General features: G+C 38.3%; 1 protein-coding gene across 2 annotated transcripts in view; it reads left to right on the plus strand.

The window, feature by feature from the left end:
• Positions 1-8428: 8428 nt before the first annotated feature.
• Positions 8429-22244, plus strand: part of LOC131430851 (uncharacterized) — a 117963-nt gene continuing 104147 nt past the window's right edge. The window contains exons 1-2 of one of the 2 annotated variants that reach the window (XM_058596080.1): positions 8441-8530; positions 9107-9899. The gene's annotated coding sequence lies outside the window, so the exon portion shown is untranslated. Of the gene's footprint in view, positions 9900-22244 lie in introns of both variants that reach the window. The other variant, XM_058596081.1, reaches the window with a different exon arrangement.

A 22244-nucleotide genomic window follows, 5' to 3' on the forward strand; every position in this document is an offset into this window, starting at 1 on the left:
AGAAAATTTAAGGTTAGTGTTAAAAAAGGGAGCCGAATTACTGGCAGTTACTCCAGGTTAGTATGGAAAAAACAAATAGTTACATACACAAACAATATACAATAACACAAAACAGATAATAACAATGTAATAACTTCAAAGTCTTCGTGTAATCTTCGTTTCATTTTGGCATTGTGGTTACCAAAAACCAATCAGTACGTCACCATATGGCATTTTTGGGAAAGGTGAACTGTAAAGGATGTAAATAAAGAGAAGCAGTAACTAGATTGATAAACCAATAGTTTTCAGAAAAATGTAAATCGAGTACATATAAGTGCAGTCGCGACTTGCTAGTACATCTCGCACCAGCACATTTGGTGGCCTACCTCGGGCCCAAAGGGAGTCTCTTAACTGTAATCTTGCGAAACGATCTCGCACCGGCACATTTGGTGGCCTACCTCGGGCCCAAAGGGAGTCTCTTAACTGTAATCTTGCGAAACGATTCAGGGCACATGACCACACAATATGCTCGATGTCGCGCAGATACCATTCTCAGCGAGGCCAATTCGCTAGAGATGCGTACCCAACTCGGAGTGATTAGACATAAGTCGGGACATCACACGAATGAAATCGCGACCCACTTGCATCCCCTCAAACCAAGGTTTCGTCGATACTTTTGGTATAATAGAGTATAGCCAACGTCCTAGGTCTCCATTCTTCCATGAAGCTTGCCAACTTTCGAGTGTCTTCTGACGAGAAATGCTGAAAAATTCGTTGAAGCAGATTGGTCTTTCGTAAATATCACCTTCTAATGCGCCCACTTTAGCCAATGAGTCTGCTTTTTCATTGCCCAGAATAGAGCAATGCGAAGGGACCCAGACTAACGATATTGAATAAGACCGCTCAGATAAAGCTCTCAAATGTTCCCGTATTTTCCCCAGGTAATATGGGGGATACTTTCCTGGTTTCATCGCCCGGAGAGCTTCTATTGAGCTTAGACTGTCCGTGACGATGAAGTAATGGTCTTTGGGCAAGGTTTCAATGATCTCAAGGGTGTACTGAATAGCAGCTAATTCTGCGACGTAAACTGAAGCCGGATCACTGAGTTTGTAAGAAGCGGTGATGTTCTGATTGAAGATTCCAAAGCCAGTGGATCCATTGAGAAATGATCCGTCAGTGTAAAACATTTTTTCACAGTTGGCTGCTCTAAATTTATTGTGAAAAATATTGGGGATCACCTGAGGACGTATGTGATCCGGAATTCCACGAATCTCTTTCTTCATGGATTTGTCGAAAAACACAGTAGAATTAGAAGTATCCCAGAAATGAGCACGATTGGGAATATATGAAGAAGGATTGATATTTTGAGCCATGAAATCAAAGTACAAGGACATGAAACGGGCCTGAGAATTGAGCTCGATAAGCCTTTCGAAGTTTTCAATCACCATCGGATTCAAGATGTCGCATCGGATTAGCAATCGATATGAGAGATCCCAGAATCGATTTTTCAACGGCAAGACGCCCGCGAGCACTTCGAGACTCATCGTATGAGTCGACTGCATGCAACCTAAGGCAATACGCGAACAACGATACTGAATTCTTTCCAGTTTAATGAAATGGGTGTTCGCGGCAGATCGGAAGCAGAAGCATCCATATTCCATTACAGACAATATCGTTGTTTGGTACAACCTTTTTATACCTTATTATCACATTAATACCAGCTTTGGAAAATGGCTTCACTAGACAGAATATTTTGAAGGTACACCGAACAGCGGGAACAGATGTAAGGAAGGTACTGCTGCAACAATTCGGGCTATTCCGATACACTGGAACCTCTATAATCCTACTACGTCCGATGCTTTAGCGCCTGAGAACCCTCTGAGTATGTTCTGAGACTATAGAAATTCCTGTTCCAATATCCAGAAACTACTAGGAGTATTATCCTTAGGAACTACACAGTGTCACTGCGAGAAATATAGCGACTAATGGCCCTTATTACCATTCTCACTTCCACTTTCACATTCACTTCACTTAAATGTCACTTCACTTGATTTTACCTATTACCAGTATCACGCATAGTGAAGTGATCACTGTGGTGGAAAAAACTAATTTTTCAACAAAATTTTGGTGGCGTGGTGTTCATAATGACATTAACTTCATCCAAGTAATTACTTTTGTCTCTGAAGCGACTTCCGTAATAAGGACATACATTCACTTCTTTTGATTTCCACCGTGAAGTGATACCCATAATAAGGGTCACAGTCACTTCACTTGGTTTTCACCGTGTAGTGACACCGGTAATAAGGGCCAATGCCTTTTTTGTTTGTGGTTCATACTTTCAGAGCTAAACATTGCTTACTTGTCTATTTATAGCTGTTCCAAGAAGATTCCTAGTCATCTAAGAACTTCGGTGAAAACAGGTCTTAAGATCTACTCGAGCATTCAGCAGTAGTTGTATATATTGTGCATAGGACACAAAATCGATTTTTATACTTTATGTTTCGTCTTCGACTCGCCAGTACAAAACAGTTCATGTTGGATAACCCCTAAATGACCATTACCTGAATCGACAAGTTTAATTTGAAACTCGTTTACGTTTGGCACGATAGTAAAGACGTTGCACTTCGGTGCAAATAAAAAAGGTGTTCTGTAAGTACCAGAAACTTCAAGTCCGCCTAGCAGTTTATGTTGAACTGCCAGGCTACATAACAGTTGAAGTTCAAGTTTATTTCCAGCAAGAATCGTATTGTACAGCTTTTGAACCCTCGGCCTGATCGATGCTTCTTGTTTCGGATTACGTTTTGGTTGTTTCTGTATCTTATAGGTTCGAAGATTAAAACGTTCTTTAGCACAAAGAACGTTTGACTTCGAAGTGCCCACTTTTTTGGCCACATCCCGAACTGAAACCTCCTTTCTCCTTTCGCTCGAACGCCTTCAGTATACGTTTATCCAACTGTGGGTTAGCAGGACCTTTTTTCGACCCGTTTTCGATTTATCCTCAAAGGTGTTTGTGGTGAATAGGACGATACAAAAATGAATAAATAATAATCTAAAAAAAAACTGAACTGTTGAAATATTAAAATATTTTATAAATGTTTTGCAACAACTAAAGTGACTGTTTATGTTGATGAAACTGGTAACACTGATAATCAAACGGAGCGTAACCGTGGAAACTGATAAACAATTGCGCTTCGTTGATATGGTTACTAACATGTTGAGGATTTGTTGATACGATAAAAATAATAATTCTATTCATTCTACGAACGAAGCTTACTTCGAACAGACGTGTCTTCTCTGGATATTTAGGTTGGGTTACGACATGGCGCAGCTGTTAGGTAAGAATAAAATTGTAATCATCTTGTGACATGTAGCAGTGTAAGCTTGAAAAAAAAACATTGAAAGGATATCAAGAATATAACCTAAGTATTAAAGAAAAAACGATGTAGAGCGAGTAGGACTCTGCATAATACAATTAAAGAGGTTGTTGAGCGAGTAGGTATCTTCAACCTGCTGAAATATAGAGCGAGTAGGACTCTATACGACAAAAGATGTAGAGCGAGTAGGTCTCTACGTTTCACGTACATATATGATATACACATGAAGAAAATAGTTGCAAGACACAACGAAAGGATTGTGATTTTCAGCCAAACAGGAATACAGTAAGCGAGAAATATAAGAGAAGTTGCAACAAAATAGTTGAACCAAATAATATGGACAATTTTCCGCGGTTATCTACAAACGCTTCTCTAGATGACGTAGCCACTGTGTTGAAAGACAGTACGATCTTATTTGAGTAACTAATGCTTCAGGGAACACCGAATATTGATTATCCAATACTCCTGCAATCACTTTTATTCCCGATGACGAGTCTCGTATGCTCCGACAGCGAAAGATGATAAACGTCGTTGATAAAACGACCTCCAAAATGAAATGAAGGATTACTTTGATTTTTTCTTGTCGAGAGTTGTGACTTGTTTTATCGTTTATTGTGACGATTTTATCGTTTGTTCAATAATACCTAGATCAGCAAAATCAAAAAAAATGAACTCGAAAAAAATTGTGAGTAGTGATTAGTACTACTTGTTCTTGTGAACTACGATTAAACGAGGAAAATTATCGGAAACATTTATAACTGGGTTAGGTTGGTACTAATCGGCTAACATTTTTAAGTAGCAACCATTTTGATGTCCAAATATCGAGTAGTAGAATACATAACAAGTACAATATTTTGTTGATACAGTGCTCTTCTGTGGAACTTAGCATGCGACGGAATCGACGCAGAACAAATTTTTATTTAAGCTTGCATTATTAAGTATATAATGTCCGGGTTGGCGGTTCAATGCATAGGACGCTGGTCTTACAAGCCAACTGTCGTATGTTCGAGCCCCGACCTTGAAGGATTTTTAGTGTCAGTAGGATCCATAATACTAGACATGCAATGATCTGTACGCTAAGAATCGGCTGCGAAGTCTGTTGAAACAGAAAGGCAAAATTCTACGAAAGGAATGTAATGCAAAGACTTTGTTTTTAATAAGTATATAAACTACAAACTCTGTCTTTGGAACATTATTATGTAATTATGATGGAATTTAGTACAGTATATTCCTAGCCGTGCGAAATTGGAATATTTTGGCTTCGGTATGATGCTCGAATTCTTTAACCGATTCCCTTTGTTGTATTTGTTTCTATCAATCAATTTATCATGTAGAGAACCATGAAATATTAAACAAATCTGGTTTCCGTAAAAATATACGTTTGTTTTACCATGAATTCATTATTTTTAGCTATGTTTACAGTGATTCTATTCACAAATTTGCTTATAGTCAGTAATAAGTACAATAGTAGTTTACGACAAAACAAATTAAACTGACGAAACTGTCGAAAACATAAACAGTAGAGAAGAGGAAGGATGTGGTGAATAGGACGATACAAAAATGAATAAATAATAATCTAAAAAAAACTGAACTGTTGAAATATTAAAATATTTTATAAATGTTTTGCAACAACTAAAGTGACTGTTTATGTTGATGAAACTGGTAACACTGATAATCAAACGGAGCGTAACCGTGGAAACTGATAAACAATTGCGCTTCGTTGATATGGTTACTAATATGTTGAGGATTTGTTGATACGATGAAAATAATAATTCTATTCATTCTACGAACGAAGCTTACTTCGAACAGACGTGTCTTCTCTGGATATTTAGGTTGGGTTACGACAGTGTTATCCTCACCAAACTTCCTGATTGCATTTCGCACGGCTTTTCCACTTACTCCTTCCATTTTTGCTATCTTGCTCAGACGTTGTTCTGCTGAAAGTCCACGCTTTTCGAAACAAACTAATGAAAACGAATAAACAACTGCATAAGTGGTTAGAGAAGAGTGTAAACAACAGGATGCAGCCATAAAAATTGACAGATTCTGAACCATTGCGAAATGGCAGCGGTTTTTGGTTGCGTCCATACTTTCTGGGACAGTATTTATATACAATTTTTGCTTTCTAGATAATTTTTGGATGCCCACGATCTTATTCAGAATCTTTGAAACTAAACGATTCATTAATGTACATTTCACAATATTCAATTCCCTGAAACATGTTACAATTGTTCTTTATATGTATGGGGCATTCCACGCAAAATCTTTCATCAATTTTGTTTTTATCGAACTATTTTTTTTTCGGTAAAGAACTCGAAAATATTCGTCGCATTTTTTACCTTTCTCTATAGAAAGGTATTAAAATTGCTGGAAAACCCGACTCTTGAACGGAGCCTCGGAGGCCCATAGTGTTATATACCATTCGACTCAGTTCGAAGAGATCTGAAAATTTCTGTGTGTGTGTGTTTCAATTTTCTCAGAGATGGCTGAACCGATTTTAACAAACTTATGCTCGTTTGAAAGCTACTGTCGGGCCATTGATCAAGTTCGAAGATCAAATGGCTGTGACTTTTGGTTCCGGAGATATGATTGTATAAGTGACGTAACCGACAAAACACGTTGTTTTTCACCGCTCTAATTTATATAAGGGTGCCAATATTTTGGTATCACCTCTAATTTCGTAAAGCGCTATTGTTCAAAAGTTTAAGCACCTCAAAAAAAGTCCTCATGCAAAATTGGAGCTAAGTCGGACATGGGTAAGGGATGCTGCCCAGCGGTTAAAGTTTGAAAATTTTCGATCTTGAAAAAGCACCATAGGGGAGAGTACATGAAACGTCGAGATTTAGTGTTATCTAAAAAATATTCCAGAAAGTCTTTTCCTTAGCTTTCAAATAAGCAATTCCATAAAATCGCCGATATAGTTTATTTAATGACAAAAAGTTGAAAATTATTAAACAAATACAAAAATTTCAAACTTGGGCTTATTTTTTCGTCTTTTTTTAGTTTAAAAGAAAAGCCTTAGGGGTTTAACTCAATCTTGGCAAAGTTTCAGAGTGGAAAGATTAATACTTTCGAGGCAGTGAATTTTTCAATTACGACCCGCAACGCAACTCGCTCGGACACGGGCTTAGGTTGATGTCAGAGTGAGCGCAGAACGCGTAGTGAAGCGAAGCGATTCAATGCGATGTACTGTTTTCGCACCGCATTCACTCTGACAGGTTTGCTTTGATCGAATATAACTAGTTCGGACGCGCGTCCAGACGCTTCGCGTGACGCTTTCACTCTGACAGCAACCTTAGCCAGGGATACCAGGTTCACAAATTAATCTGTGTTTCACAGATTTTCAATTTTCTGCACAGATTTTCACAGATTTCTGATATCGATCACATATTCCTGAAATCGCACACAGATGAGCAACAACAAATTTCCATTTTGCTAAGGATAACTGATAACTATATTAATTATATTATATCCACGTATCATACTGAAATAAAAAAATGCGTGTCGAATATTTTCGAGTTCTTTACCAAAAAAAATAGTTAGATCAGAAAAATTTTTTGGGTGGCTGATTTTGCGTGGAATGCCCCATATATAAAACTCGTCTTGATCCACCGAGTGATGTGATAATGTCTTTGTCTTGTCATTCATACAATCTCGTTATTACATTCTTTTTTTATTTCTGACACTAATTTGGGCTGATTCTTGACGCAAGTTCACTCAGATTGAATCGGGTAGTTCACACAAGCAAAGCGTGCGGCAGCACTCACGTCACATATTCAGCCGTGTTCCAGAAATTTCACATTTTTACTTGAAAGTTGGATTGATCACTGAAACTCGACCCACATCCGTCGGTTTCGGGTATTTGACCATCTCTACCATGCAGGCCATAGTAAGAAGGGTAGGAATGTTACTTCAACATTTGTGCTACTGGTGAACGAGGAATTCTCTGTATCACCATTAGAGTCTCAGTAAAGGGATGCACTATAGGTAAAAGTCAAAATTCATCAATTTTGATAATATGAAAATCGCGCGCGCTGTTCGTTAGTTGGACATTCATGTGTAACCGAGCACAGCGAATAAATAAATATGTTGTGATCAGAATAGAGACTGTTTCAGAAAGTATGGATGCAGTCGAAATTCGCTACAATTTTGTAATAATTTATAATCTTTCAACTTTATAACAACTTCCTGTTGTTTGCATCTTTCTCTTACTACTTTTAACTTTTAACTCTAGTGCGGAGTTTGAATTTCTGTTTCGACCAACTTTACAACCGATTTTTAATGTATAGATCAAATGAATTCAAAGCTGGAGTTTGACCATTTTACGACTAACTCGTAATACCAGAATTTAGTACCCTGGGGCATCGATCTACGGCGTAATATGTATAAAGCAATTAATAATTGGTTCGTTCCCTAATTGAGGCAAAATATTCGCCTTCAAATAAAACAAAACTTTCGCAATCACAATGTAATGTTGTATTGCATTCGTCCTCAAAAACGTTTATCTTATTCCACAAAAAAGAACGCTTCCGAAAGTGTTACATGATCTAAATCGCCACATCCATTTCACCCACACCGACCAAGCTTCCGTGATACTGCAACGATTTGTAACTCGAAACAGCCGAACTGGAAACTAAGAGACCTTCAACATCACCGCTGCTATGTCTTTACACACTTTGATCCATTCATTTATTCATTCATTCATTCATTCACTAATTCATTCATCCATCCATTCAAGTGTTTTCGCAGAACGTAGATTTGGTACGTACGACGGTACACGTGACAGACTGAACCGATCTCTTAGGGAGTCTCGTCAGTGGAGCTCACTCTCTGTTTACATGTTGGCTTCGAAGTGTGTCGTCATCGTTTGGGGTGGTGGGAGACTACCGGTGAACTTTCTTCCAGCCACCGAGTGCTCTCGGTCGGTGAAAGCAGAGAAAGAGAGCACACTCATCGACCAGCAAGCATCGACAGCCCTGCGAGGAGAGTTTTGTTGCCTGCTGTGTTGTGTAGCATGCCAACAGTATTATTTCCACAGATCAGCAGACACGGTATACGGCCCCGGAAGGATTCATCTCGGATTCAGTTCTTTCGGAACCGTCGGTGAGATTGGATTGTCGGTATTGCCCGAGGTGCAAAGTGTGTAATATTCATATTATTTATCGTCCCAGAGAGAAGTGAGCTCGTTAATGCAGAGTTTTGCCCTTTTTGTTTGCCTGGTCGAGCAGAAATACTCATCAACTAAACCACCCACCGCGTGATAGTACACAATGGAAACTCATGCTTGGCGCCATTGAGCATCGGACATCTCTTGTTGGGGTTGGAAAACACCAAAGCGCCAGTTAGTGCCAGGACAGCGGCAGTGTCCTTGTGAGACGCGCTTTGAATTGTTCACATTTGTTCGGCTGAATAGTGCCAAGGAAGAGAAGAGTGCGCGTCCTAGGCCCAGTTTGGGCATATTTTGGTGGGTAATAAAATTCCGTTTGTGTGTCAGTCGGATGTTGACCAAGATCAGGTCGGTGCCGAAACGGTTTGTCTTGAGTTGATGGAAGTTGATTTAGTGGAAAAACGGACTGGAAACTTAATAGAATAATTGAATCACTTTGACAATCTCACTGATTGAAATTTAAGAAGTTCCATTCGTTCTACTTAATGACTGTTTGTTGTATCAACATTAGAAATTAATGGCCTATTATGAGAATCAAACAAGAAGGTTATTCAAATTGACTGCTGTAAACGTTTCAAGTTTCTAGTTATAGGTTATGACATGTGCTCTGGAAAATAAATGAAAACTAAATGTTTGAACAGTGTTTTCAAATCCAATCTTCGACACCTACGAGTGAGATGTTTGTGCACTTATCGAAGTCAAAGTAAAAAAACAATTTTCCGCCACACAGTCTTTGGTGCTACTGTTTACAAGCGTTTTCTGTTTGCGATTCATGAGTTGATTCGAACGTATTAATGCCGTGATTCGTATTCCTGTGGTTTGTCTTTTGAGTTTGGATACGCGTGTCTTACTCGAGAAATAGGAAAGTTGCCAAAAGCAAAACCACATAAGACCGAACCAGCGAGCGATGCTATAGAATATCGATGACGAAGAACACGGATGCAGATGCCGATGCCGCATGTACGAGGCCCGAAAATGTGCTGTAGTGATGTGCCTGTCGAACCGTCGACGCCTGAAGTTTCAATTTAAAATCTTGGGCTCCGAAGTCATTTGCACGCGATGGATCAAAGTGTTTTCATGCTAGTGAGGTTGGATAAATTGGTTAACCCAGTTTGGGTTTCGCTTGGCATGGAGTTGATGTGGCCTGGGGCTCGGAAACGAGGCATATGAAAATTGTGCGGTTTTCTTTGCTGAAACGGATGAATTGAAAATGCTTGAATTCGTGTATTGGTGGTGATTGTGTGATTTATGGTACAATTTCATTGCATTGACAGTGACGAGCTTTAAAACGTGACGTGTGCCGTCTCTTGATAGTGTGTTGAACATTGGAGCTGATGAGAGATGAAAATAACCGGAAACCTAAAAGTGAAATTTGAAAGGTTTGTGTCGTTTTGATATGTGTACTTTTAAACAGCAACTAAAACTAATAGGGAAATGAAGAGAAATCCTAGCTATGGAGAATTTCAAATCATTGATCATATCTCTCATTATCTGGCATCGATTTATACGAAACTTCAGCAATCGCATTATTTTGCCTTCACCTCATTTTTTAATTGGCAGTTGAACTGAGCTGACCTAATTACCAATTTCAATAATCAACTAATTTAAGAGACACTAAAAGCGTTTGTGTTTCAAAAATGAAATCTTTTTCGTAAAACAAAGCAAGTTAATATCCTTCAAATAGTTGTGTGTACACTTTCAGCAAATTTTTGCATTTGTGTTTTCATACTGCTTCACATATTTCTTACGCTACTGAATAATTTTTCATGCGAAATAACAATAAGTAGTTTACTTTCAATTTTTATTTACTACAAAAATATATGCAAGGGTTTTAAAACTTTTTTTTTGTTTGCTGATTTATCGCCTATGCAGCGTTAAGTTCAACCTGAACATGACTTGATCGATCGGAAACTATGCCAAAAATGGCATCGGTTTTGGATCTATATTTTTCATTAAAATATTATGATTTTTCGTTGAGAAGTTTAAAATGATTATATGAATAAATATTTGTTCGAATAGTTTCAATTTGCAAAGTGGTTAAAAATTTCCAACGATTTTCAAAATTTTCAAATCAAACCAAATAAATTTTTATAATTCTTGTAACTTTCAAATAAATTGGAATTTTTTAATTTTGAAACTCAAAAAACGTGGCACTCTGTTCCTAGATTAACCTTCGTTTCTCCAAATTTGGAAAATTACGATGTGTGGTTATATTCTTTTCTGGATTACTTTCGGAATTCCTATTCTTTTCTTTTTTTACTTTCGGAGTTCCATTCTCGTTCTTATGCACTTTAAAATATTCGGATTAATTTCTATATCCATACCAGTTGAGAAATAGATTGAAAAGTGTAGATGAATTATTTAACATAAAACTCGAGCATCCATGTTATCCAATCCATGGAACTGCTTTTCAATTGAGCCACTCTGGAAATTTGTATTTACCACATCGTTTCTTTGCTTCACATAGTGAGTAAATCTTGTATAAGTTTACAAATCTAATTGTTATAAAAATCTAAGAAAACATCAATTTATTCAAGATTCATTGATTCTACCGAATTCTGATTTTTTTTTGTTCATAAATACGTTTGTTTCTTAGAGCAAATTAAATAAGTTTTTTTCGCCATAGCGTCACTTTTACATAGAATTCTTATCCCAATATAGTCACAATGATTTGAATTTAATCAAAATATAAAAATAAAATATTGTTATTTTCCAAATATCACATTATTTGAACCAACCGATTAACTGCTATAAATTATAAAAGAAGCTGAATTTTGCATACGTTTTGTTGATAATTTCATTAACTATTTCAAGTTTGTTTGTATCAGCACATCATTTCTATTCAAATTTAGCTATTGGATGGACTTAATGCACGCAGTAGGAGTCAGAATTAAGTCTCAAAGTGGTCAATTATTAAATTGAAACTCCAATTGTCTTTATGAAATGATAAAGAAGTTTCATGTATGGAAGGTCACGACAAGCAAGATAATTCTAAGTCTTAGTATAACAAAAAAATTGTAGATTGTTTTGAAAATTCTGCGTTCATGCTCCATGCAAACAACCGAAACGATACTTCGGCTGCTATGAAAAAAAAATTTATAAAATTAAAGTTAAAAAAAATCCAAACAATCCACCTAGCAGTTCGATGATATATTTCACTTTGCAAATGATTTTTATTTCTTCTAATCTACACGCATTGATGTTGATCTTTTAAAATCTATAACTTCCGCTTCTAGACTCACAGGATAAAATGTGCCTTGTTCTAAATTTTATCAAAAACCTGATTTTGTTTTCACTTAGATTCAAATGAAAGGTTTTATGCTCTCGCAGTCTGCAAATGAGTCGTATCCTGTTCCGAATCCCAGTTCAGGTAATGCTTTCCGTTTGTCATTCAAACAGTTTCTTAAACGTTTTATTCGTTTAATCAGAAATCTAATTTTCCAGCAATTCTATATCCTTTTAATCTTTGTTGTAAAAAAATCTAGTGTATATATCTTCATGATAAAAATATTTTGGTGATTTTAATTTTTTTATGCACAAATTTAGAACACTAAGGTTCATGATTTTTTTTTTATTTTTCAATTCATGTTTTTATATAAAAAAATTATCGTTTAATTAATGAAAAATACTGAACTCATTTCAGTTGGATTTCCCATCGATGGTGTTAATAGAGTTAATGAAATAATAAAGAAGTTTCATATAAAAAAGGTCACGACAAGCAAGAATGACGCGAACTTGGACATTGGATAGTCCACCTTGAGTACGCAAGGAATTTATTAGTTGAGATCTGACATCACGATACTCGACGCATGTCCAAACGACATGATCAATATCACGATAACCTTCGCCACAAGCACAATGATTAGTCTCGGAAAGTTCAATTCGAAGGAGATGTGCATCTAACGTGTAGTGATTGGACGTGAGCCTGGACATCACACGAAAGAAGTCCCTACTCACATCCAGTCCCCTGAACCATGCCTTTGTCGATATTTTAGGAATAATTGAGTGCATCCACCGACCCAGATCATCTCTATCCCAAGAAGCTTGCCAGCTGGCAAGTGTTCTTTGGCGAGACGCGCTATAGAATTCGTTGAAAGCATTCGGTCTCTCACGAATTTCATCCTCAATAGCACCACGTTTGGCTAAAATATCGGCTCTTTCATTGCCTGGAATGGAGCATTGAGCCGGGACCCAAACTATTGTGATTTGATAATTATTATTCAAAATGACGTTTAGGTTTTTTATTTGCTCAAGAAAAACGGTTCGTTTTTGCCAGAAGCGTTTGATCGAATGGCTTCAATTGCACTCAGGCTATCTGTGAAGAGAAAATAATGGTTTGGAGATAATGTGACGATTACACTCAAACTATAATGAACAGCTGCTAACTCTGCTATGTGAACAGATGCAAGTTCTTGAAGCCTTAATGAAGCCGAAACATTATTGTTGAATATACCAAACCCAGTAGCCTCTTCAATTCGTGATCCGTCCGTGTAAATTTACATGTCTTGTAAATGTCAGTATTTTTAGCGTTCTTAATTAATGGTTAAACAAACTCACATCCCCAACGCAGATTCCTGCTGGGAAGCCCCTTTCAGTAGTGGTCAGGAAACTTCGAAATGAAAATGTTTCGTCCGAGACGTCAGTTTAGATATTACACTCAGGTGAAATAGCAAAAGTGTTTGGCAAATAGCATTAACTTTACGTCTGGCAAGCAGTTTATGTTGAGCCGTCAGGTCACGCTAGCAGTACGATATGAACTGCTATGCACTGATGAGTCAAAGATGAAACGTAACATCAAGTTCGAAATTAATCTCACGATCGACTCATCGATTTCTTAAAGATGACTTGATAAACTTTATTAAATCAAAATAAAATGTATTACTGTAACTGCGATTTTACTTCATCCGAAGCCGACTTCCGGCTTTAATTTAACACGTCGGTCAAAAAATCTCCGATCTGATATAGAAACAATACGATTTTTCATCAATGTAGTCTCCTTAATGAGCAATAAAAATTTTCCAGCATTCTTATACCACTTTTAAACAGCGATTTCTCCTTAGTATAATTCTAGTAAGCTTTTTTTTTAATCTGAGAACAAAAAATACTCGCCTAGGACTTAATCTGGCTAATATGGTGGATGCGAAAGCAATTCGAATATCAAATAATTGATTTTAGTCATCGTAATCATTACAGGCATTCTTTTTCAACTTCGAGAGCAACTTCCTGCAAAATTGTGAATACACTTTCTTTTGATACATTTACGATATAAACTTACACAATTGTTTCTAATTTTCCCAATGTAGCGTAACTGGAAGCACAAAAACTAACACACGATTTTTTTGTATTTTCAAACCGTCATGAAGGTGACTAAGTAAAAACAGAGTGATATTTACAAATGAAATTAAAATTCAAGATCTACACATCTTCTACGATTTATAAAAAATACAAAGGGTGACTTTTTGCTGGTATCTTTTTGGCAACACTGTTTTTGACAGATCACGTGTGAATCATGTCTTGTGTCATTGTCAAACTTGTTCAGTTTGGTGTATAATTTAATCATGAATCGTCGTTTGGTCCATGATTTAATCATTAATACGCGCTGACAAAGTTGAAGGAAGATGTACTTTTTTATCGAAAAATTGCGACGAAGCTCATTTCTGGTTGAATGGATACGTCACCAAGCAAAATTGCCGCATCTGGACTGCAGACCTGCCAGAAGCGTTGCAAGAGCTACCAATGCATCCCAAAAAAGTCACTGTGTGGTGTGGGCCGATGGCAGTATTTGTGAAATATCGGCCGACATGTTGAAGAGAGTGTGTCAAAATTGGACCTTGCGCATGGGCCATCTAAAGCAGACTCGCGGCAAACTTTTGCATGAAATAATCTTCAAACATTGAATAATATTGATCGTTCTATCGATTCCAATTATTATTATTATAAAAGTCTCATAAATTTTCTAGGTTTTTTTAAATCAAATACTATACATCTTAAAAAATCACCCTTTATAATTGCTATTGAATTTCATTCAAATCTGATTTCAAAATTACAAGGTAATAAATGTTAATAATTTTAAATCCTTCATATAAGTAAGAACACAAAAGTTTTGCGAAATTTTACCTAAAATATCTCGATCTTTAAATTTTAAAATGAACAATTTTGAATAATCCCAGAGCAATACATGAGTAGCTGAATAGGTTCAGAAAACCCATGTATATATTTTTTTGATTGTGAGTACAGTATTTTGCAATATTTTGCATAGCCAAAATCTTTTAAAAATATATCCATTGCAAGAACCACAAAAAGCCTTGAATGCGAAAACCGAATAAATATTTTTCAGGTTCTCGGCAACCAAGGTTTTCAATCGATTTTCGCATTGAAATGTTTTCGGACAACTGTAGCAGACAAGCAAACCTTGCTTTGTTCGCCACGACAGTCGGCCTAAAAACTCTGGATGCAAAAATTTTTCTTTCGAAACTATCTATCCCAGTTTTCTTCTGCTGCGGCGATATCATGAGAACTTTTTCCACCGACGAACAATCGAGCTTGATAAGCCCTTCCCGGGTTTTTTACTTATTTAAACTTGCTTGCTAATACAAACCAGTAAATTAATTGAAAATTCGCAAATTTATACAATACCACGAGCAATTCCTGAGATTTGTGACATTATAATATTTTGAGGTAAGGATTAATTCCCAACCGTCACCGAAGATAAAAATAAAATTGAAGTACAACCAAATAAATGCGAAATTTTCTTCCGAGTAGCGTACTAAACCATAACACAACACCTTAGGAAGGTCTTTAATCGATTCCAACAGGTACAGGAATCAGGCATCATTAAATTGCCTACTCGTTGGCGATGCTGGACTTCAAAGCAAAACCGCTAAGCCGGAAAGTAATAGCCTCGATCATTTGTATGATGATTTACTGGAAAATGGTACCAATCTAAATCGAAGTAAAGTAAAGTCAAAGTACTACATTCCGAAGCGAAACTTAGTCAGCTGTTTCTCCCTGAGATTCAAAATTGGATGGCTTCGTGTTACGGTTCAAATGACATTAAGAATTCTTCCGGGATCGGACTTGAGCACACGCCAAATGGTTTGCAGGGGTTTAAGTAATCTGTATCGAACATTGTAAGACGAGACTGAAGTTTTCGTGAAAGCTGGAAGCAACAAATTTCCTGGTAAAGTGGCTCACACGCACAATTCTTGTTTATTGTGTCTGCTTAATTGGTTTCAATTACAAACTACCATCGACCAGTTGATACACGTGGCATAAAACTGTAACAGAAAATACTTTAATCAGATCGTAATCACGCAAATTACACGTTCTTCAGCTTTTGGAAATTTGTGCTCTGCATGGGTAGGCTCAGTAGATGTACAATGACAAGCAATACTTGAAATTTGTCCTGGGAAGCTATTGAATAGAGCAAACATAAAAAAACCTTGAGCAAAAAGCGAATCAATTTTAAGATTGAAATGCAATGACTTTTAATAGTTGAAGTGGCGGGTGGGGTGTAACACTTTTAAAAATCATTTATTTTTTCTCTAAATTTTCTTATAGTACAATATTTTAAGAATATTTTGTCCAACTTTCAAGTCTATCAGAACAAAACTCTGGACGTTACGGACGTTTATCTTTTCTTGTCTCATATTGAGAAAAGGCAAGAGCTCGGCGTACAGGCCTTGAAGTTCTGCTTCTATTGACATGAAAATTTGACTAAACATTCTTGAAATGTTTTATTATAACATCATATATGTTAGACCCTACGCGCCCCCTTTTATCGAAAGCACGTTGAAAAGTCCGTGTTCATCGTCATTTAAAAGCTACCTCACAAATTATTTTGAAATTTTTCACATTTTCTAGCATAGCATAGCATTAGCATTAGCATTAGAGACCGCCCGTGTGTTGCTACTCCGTTATTGATCTGGACCAATTGAGATTGCAAAATGATTTTTTGAAGTAACATGTTTGGGAATAACACATTGTTTCACACTGTGCAAACTGTATTCAACCATGCATGCTGATCAATACCGACGCCGGCCACGTCCGAATGCAGATCTACTTGGGAGGGAAAGGATTGTTAGTTCGATGCATGTTGCTACTAAGAACCGAGGAATCCTCTGCATTCCCACATGCATCACAGGAGAGGATACTTTGTTAGTAAATGTGTTAATAATGTTATCATGTGTTTATTGCTCTGGGTAGCCGGCTACCAAGAATGTTTTAAAGTATTATCGTTTTATGTGTTACTTTGTGCTGGCAATATAATGCACGAAACAGTCAATCTCCGAAATTGACAAAACTCCGGACAGCTGGCTGTCGAGTATGCAGTCACTCGTTTATGCATCTACCTTTCGCGTTTTTTTTTTAGTCATGCAAAAAAAAACACATTCGGATTGATAAAAAAAAGGTATCATCTCACTGCTATGTGGATTAAGCACGTTTTTATAAATGAAACTACGTGATACAAAATAAACGAGCGAATAGGATTTAGACAAAAAAGTTGATTCATTGCAATATTCTAAACAGTTATTATAAAATCATTTTAAATCACCAAAAAAAGGTCAACAGATTTCACACGCGTCTTGATTTTTTATTATTTCCGCTTTATTATTTTAATTATTTATTAAAATTATTAATTGGTTATATTAGTTGATCTGGGCAGCCGGCTACCGAGAAAAATATTAATTTACTGTTTGAAATATTAATATCAAGTGTTTTTTACTATGTATTCAATATACCGATACATTTTTTTTTTTATATTCAATATTATAGTATAATTTTAAGGCACACTGCTTAAGCTCTAAGATGCCAAGGGTATTTACTAATCTTAATTACGACTAACTTAAAACTAGAAAAGTATCATTATGTAATGTAGCGGTAGCGGATTCTCGAGAAGCTATCGGTAGTGGCCGGTGAATTGAATATCGCATGAGGGTCTTCTATATGCCGTTGGCGAAGATCCATGTTGGCCGCATCCTTCGGTCCGCGTGGGTCCGCGGGAAACACCCCCAGGCTACGAAGGCCCGGCGGGTGGCCCGCATGCTGGTTTTCGACTGGGGCGGCCTTCCGTGGACGATGATGGTGATGTTACGGAAGAGAATGAAAAAAAAAGTAAATATTGTGGAAACGGGGTAAAAAGGGGATGTGGGAACAAAATGTTTGAAAACGATAAAGATCTAATTAGTTGCCATCGAGATGGTGAAGAGATAGGGAAGGGGTAACGAAAAAGTTAGTGACAAAAAAAGATCTTGTTAGTTCCAATGAAGATGGTGGACAGGGACGGGGATCGAGAGAATCGGGCGGATGTTAGTGTCGAACCTGTAGGTGGAGTTTATACTTTCTGAGCGAGGGATAACACATTACACTTGTATATCAATGTGTTTAAGGTACTGGTATATGAGAAGCATATATGAACTATCCCGACTCGCCAACACATCCCGAACCGGAACCTCAGGCGGTCTACCTCGGGCCCTAAGGGATTCCAGTAGCTTCGACCTGGCGTCACGATACTCTACGCACGACCACACGACATGCTCGATGTCCTGATAACCGTCGCCACAGGTGCAGAGACCGCTCTCCGCAAGCCCAACACGCCGGAGATGTGCGTTGAAGGTGTAGTGATTTGACATGAGCCGCGACATAACACGAATGAAATCGCGACTCACGTTCATCCCCCTGAACCAAGGTTTCGTCGATACCCTAGGGATAATGGAATGTAGCCATCGTCCCAGTTCGCCATTGCTCCATGAAGTTTGCCAACTTTCGAGAGTTTTCTGACGAGAGATACTGAAAAATTCATTGAAGCAGATTGGTCTTTCATAAATATCACCTTCTAATGCGCCCACCTTAGCCAATGAGTCTGCCTTTTCATTGCCTGGAATGGAACAATGCGAAGGGACCCAGACTAACGATATTAAATAAGACCGTTCAGATAAAGTTCGCAAGTGTTCCCGTATTTTCCCCAGGAAATATGGGGGATACTTTCCTGGCTTCATTGCCCGGAGAGCTTCTATTGAGCTTAGACTGTCCGTCACAATGAAGTAATGGTCTTTGGGCAAGGTTTCAATGATCTCAAGGGTGTACTGAATAGCAGCTAATTCTGCGACGTAGACTGAAGCCGGATCACTGAGTTTGTACGAAGCGGTGATGTTTTGATTGAAGATGCCGAAGCCTGTGGTCCTGTTGATGTTTGAACCGTCAGTGTAAAACACCTTTTCACAGTTGACTGTTCTAAATTTATTATAAAAAATATTTGGGGCCACTTGAGGGCGCACATGATCCGGGATTCCACGAATTTCTTCTCTCATGGATGTGTCGAAAAACACAGTAGAATCAGAAGTATCCAAGAAATGAGCACGATTGGAAACAAACGAAGAAGGATTAATATTCTGAGCCATGTAATCAAAATACAAGGACATAAAACGGGTTTGAGAATTGAGCTCGACAAGCCTTTCGAAATTTTCAATCACCATCGGATTCAGGATGTCGCATCGAATTAGCAATCGATATGAGAGATCCCAGAATCGATTTTTCAACGGTAAGACGCCCGCCAGTACTTCAAGACTCATCGTATGAGTCGACTGCATGCAACCTAAGGCAATACGCAAACAACGATACTGAATTCTTTCCAGCTTGATGAAATGAGTGTTCGCCGCGGATCGGAAGCAAAAGCATCCGTATTCCATCACGGACAATATCGTTGTTTGGTATAACCTGATCAGGTCTCCTGGGTGGGCACCCCACCATGATCCGGTTATTGTACGAAGAAAATTGATTCTCTGTTGGCATTTTTGTTTCAGATACCTAATGTGACATCCCCAGGTGCCTTTGGAGTCGAACCAGACCCCGAGATATTTAAATGTGAAGACCTGAGCTATGGTTTCACCCCCTAGTTGAAGCTGTAATTGTGCTGGTTCTCGCTTCCTTGAAAATACAACCAGCTCAGTTTTCTCCGTAGAGAACTCGATACCCATTTGAAGAGCCCATGTCGACAAGTTGTCGAGGGTATCTTGCAATGGTCCTTGGAGATCGGCAGCTTTGGGTCCTATAATAGACACAACGCTGTCGTCGGCAAGTTGTCTTAGCGTGCAAGATGTGTTGATACATTCATCAATGTTGTTCACGTAAAAGTTGTATAAAAGGGGGCTTAAGCATGAGCCCTGAGGAAGACCCATGTAACTGAATCGTATTGTCGACAAATCACCATGCGCGAAATACATGTATTTCTCGGACAACAGATTATACAAAAAGTTATTCAAAATTGGTGAAAGACCATGCTGATGCAACTTCTCAGATAGGATGTTTATGGAAACTGAATCAAAAGCCCCCTTGATGTCTAGGAAAACTGACGCCATTTGTTCTTTACGAGCAAATGCCATTTGAATTTCGGTTGAGAGCAACGCAAGACAATCGTTCGTTCCTTTACCCCTGCGGAAACCAAATTGTGTATCTGAAAGTAAGCCATTAGTCTCGACCCAATTGTCTAGACGAAACAGAATCATTTTTTCGAACAATTTCCGGATACAGGAAAGCATAGCAATCGGCCGATACGAATTGTGATCGGAGGCAGGTTTCCCTGGTTTTTGAATGGCGATAACTCTTACTTGTCTCCAGTCATGTGGGACAATATTATCCTCAAGAAGCCTATTGAATAAATTCAATAAGCGCCTTTTGGCAGAGTCAGGCAAATTTTTCAACAAGTTGAATTTGATTTTGTCTAACCCCGGAGATTTATTGTTACACGATAAAAGCGCAAGTGAGAACTCGACCATCGAAAAAGGTGTTTCGTTTCTGTTTGATGAAGCGACGCGCATGATTGTCTGTTCCGGAACAGAGTCAGGACATACTTTTTTAGCGAAATCGAATATCCAGCGGTTAGAATATTCCTCGCTTTCGTTTGTGGTGTTTTTGTTGCGCATTCGTCGGGCTGTGTTCCAAAGAGTGCTCATTGATGTTTCTCTCGATAATCCGTCTACGAATCGACGCCAATAACCGCTTTTCTTCGCTTTAATCAAGCTTTTCATTTTAGCGTCTAATGCCGCGTAGTTTCTGAAATTATCAGGTGTTCCGTTTTTCCTAAACTCGACAAATGATGCAGTTCTCTCCGCGTTTAATTCTGAGCACTCTTTGTCCCACCACGGGTTGGGGGGACGGATGTTAGTTTTCGCGCCGGGTACACGTTTCGTCTGAGCTTGAGTCGCGGTGTCGAGAATCAAGCCAGCCAAAAACGTGTACTCTTCCTCCGGAGGAAGTTCTTGTGTTGTTTCTAGATTCTCAGATATCAAATTTGCGTAGCATTTCCAATCAATGTTTCGTGTGAGGTCATACGAAACATTGATTGTTTCCGATGGTCTTAATCCGGTGGCGATTGAAATTACGATAGGCAGATGATCGCTACCGTGGGGATCAGGGATTACCTTCCACGTGCAACCCAACCGTAGCGATGTCGAGCAAAGGGATAAGTCTAGCGCACTTGGTCTTGCTGGTGGTGCAGGAATTCGTGTCATTTCTCCCGTATTCAAGATTGTCATATTGAAGTTGTCGCAGATATCATGGATCATAGTTGATCTGTTATCGTCGTGAAGACAGCCCCATCCCGTACCGTGTGAGTTAAAGTCTCCTAAAACCAACGTCGGTGCGGGAAGAAGCTCTATGATATCATTGAGCCGCCGGTGCCCAACCGAGGCTCTTGGAGGAATGTAGATGGAAGCAATGCAAAGGTCCTTGCCTTTGATTGTAACATGACATGCGACAACTTCAATACCTGATATCGAGGGGAGGTTAATGCGATAGAAAGAATAGCACTTTTTGATCCCCAAAAGTACTCCTCCATAGGAATCATCTCGATCCAGACGAATAATGTTAAAATCGTGGAAGTTTAAGGGTATTTCAGAACTTAGCCAAGTTTCGCACAATGCAAATGCGTCACATTTCAGATTATTTACTAGAAATTTGAAAGGATCTATTTTTGGGATGATACTTCTACAATTCCACTGTATAACAGTGATTGTATCCGTGACCTCGGTGGGTGTCTTAGCCATCGAAGGATACGATCGCTGAAAGAAGGGGCCATTTTGCAGTCAACTGCTTCAAGAATGTTTTAACTGTAGGAATAAAAGCCATTATCAGGCTTTTAAGAGGTTCAGAAATATTGAAAGTAGACATGATCCAGTCCACAATATCAGAGAATTTAACAAACCCAGTATTTGGTAAATTTTCTGACTGATCTTTAGGGACTTTCGGGGGTTTTGAAGTCCCAGGAAGTGATGGAAACTCTTGCTCGGAATTTAATTTTCCAAGGCCTGGAGCTTTTTTCTCTGGTTTTTTGCCATCACTACCAGTTGTTGTAATTTTTCGGAACCCATCAGAGGACATCTTCGAACCCTTACTAGGGAGCTTTTGAGAAGATTTATTTCTCCTCTTTCTAATTGATGAGCTATGAGAGACAGCCGAAGATGTACCTTCGAGGGGGTCATCATATTCGCTCTCGTCAGTTGACAAGTAAGCGTAAGGATTTTCGGTAGGTGGCGTAGCACATTTCAACATTTCTGCAAAAGAGCGTTTGGAATGTTGCTTAAGTGAACGCTTCATTTTATCCTTACGCAATTTGTACACGGGACAATCAGAGAGGTCATGCGGCCCCTCCTTACAGTAGAGACACTTTTCATTGTCTCCACTGCAGGAGTTATTCGCATGACTCCCTCCACACTTTATACACCGGG

The sequence above is a fragment of the Malaya genurostris genome, chromosome 2 (assembly GCF_030247185.1).
Source record: "Malaya genurostris strain Urasoe2022 chromosome 2, Malgen_1.1, whole genome shotgun sequence".
In the NCBI taxonomy this organism is placed as follows: Eukaryota; Metazoa; Arthropoda; class Insecta; order Diptera; family Culicidae; genus Malaya; species Malaya genurostris.